Source organism: Arachis duranensis, chromosome 9, assembly GCF_000817695.3.
Source record: "Arachis duranensis cultivar V14167 chromosome 9, aradu.V14167.gnm2.J7QH, whole genome shotgun sequence".
Classification (NCBI taxonomy): Eukaryota; Viridiplantae; Streptophyta; class Magnoliopsida; order Fabales; family Fabaceae; genus Arachis; species Arachis duranensis.
In genome coordinates this window covers 90,710,710-90,712,468 of record NC_029780.3, presented here as the reverse complement: position 1 = coordinate 90,712,468, position 1,759 = coordinate 90,710,710, and the positions used below count along the sequence as shown (strand labels likewise).

At 32.9% G+C, this 1,759-nt stretch overlaps 1 long non-coding RNA gene across 1 annotated transcript in view; it reads right to left on the bottom strand.

Moving 5' to 3' along the window:
* Nucleotides 1–1,759, bottom strand: part of LOC127741679 (uncharacterized) — a 12,332-nt gene that overhangs the window by 838 nt on the left and 9,735 nt on the right. The window lies entirely within an intron of this gene.

The following is a 1,759-nucleotide window of genomic DNA, read 5'->3' as shown; positions in this document are numbered from 1 at the left end:
ACACACCAAGTGGGCCCCAGAAGTGGATTTCTGCACCAATTATCTTAGTTTATTCATTTTTTGTAAACCTAGGTTACTAGTTTACTATTTAAACAACTTTTAGAAACTTATCTTGTACCTTATGACATTTTCAGATCTGAATTATACACTTTGTGATGGCATGAGTCTCTAAACTCCATTGTTGGGAGTGAGGAGCTCTGCAGCATCTCGATGATTTAATACAATTCCTTTGTTTTCCATTCAAACACGCTTGTTCTTATCTAAGATGTTTATTCGTGCTTAATTGTGAAGAAGGTGATGATCCGTGACACTCATCACCTTCCTCAACCCATGAACGTGTGCCTGACAACCACCTCCGTTCTACATCAGATTGAATGAATATCTCTTAGATTCCCGCTATGGCATTTTGAGTAGGATCGCCAAGAGAATGACTCGCTAAGCGCTTCACCCTTCCTCAGATTGAATGATCACGGCCAATGGCCACGGCCAATAGCGTTCATTCTGTAGCAGAGGAGATTAATGACCACGGGCAATGGCTTTGATCACTTACAGCCTGCCATAGAAGAAGATCATTCACAAGCAAAGAAGACAGTAGTACCAGAATTGATTCAGAAAGACAAAGCAACTCCAACTCTCAACCCTATTCCTATTATTGCTATATTAGTTATATGTTTTCATAGTTTCATGATACTTCATCCAACTCTATATACTTAGTCCAACAACCTTCTGATTCTGCCTGACTAAGACTTACAATACAACTATAGCTTGCTTAAAGCCACAATCCTCGTAGGATTGACCTTGGCTCGCTCAGGTATTACTTGGACGACTCAGTGCACTTGCTAGCACTGCTGCTGTATGAAAAGTGTGGGGATTGCGTACACGTGCACCAAGTTTTTGGTGCCATTGTTGGGAATTGTTGAGTTTGGACAAACTGTCGGATTGTCTTGCTCCCTAGATCAGGTAATTTCTTTTATTTTTTTTTGAGTCTTTTATGTTGTTTTCTTCTTCTTTAAATTTTCAAAAATTTCAAAACCTTTTTCAAAAAATATTTTTCCTTTCTTTGTTCAATTCTTGTTCTTGGTTTGAGTCCTGCATGTTCATGCTTTTCAGTTACAATTTTTTTTTAAATCTCTTTTAAAAACCTTTTTCATATAGTTTATTTTTGGAATCATATGAATCCTTTTTGAGTCCTTCTTTCAAAAACGTCTCAAAAATAATTTTTCTTTGGTTAAATCTTGTTTCAATTTTTAAGTTTGGTATTTTCTTGTTTATTTTCTTTTGATTTTCGAAAATTGTGTATTGGTTTTCTAAAAATTTTAAGTTTGGTGTCCTTTTTATGTTCTTGAGTTCTTTGAGTCTTTAAATTTTGTTCTTTGTGTACTTGAGAGTCTTCAAAGTGTTCTTAAGTCTTTTGTGTTTTGATCTTAAAATTTTTAAGTTTGGTGTCCCTTAGTGTTTCCCTCCAAAATTTTCCAAAAAAATAAAGGTGCTAAATCTAAAAATTTTAAGTCTTGTGTCTTTTGTGTGTTTTTCTCTTTCATCATAAAATTCAAAATTCAAAAAAAAATTTTCTATTTTCTAATTAATTTTGAGCTACTTTTTCGAATTTTTTTTTATTTTTTTACAAAATTCAGATTTCAATTTCAAATTATTTTTCAATTGCTTTTGTTTCGTTTTTATTTTATTTTATAAAAATTAATTTTTTTTTAGACAATAGCAACATACATACCATCTCTTTTATTCCATTATGGAATTAAGG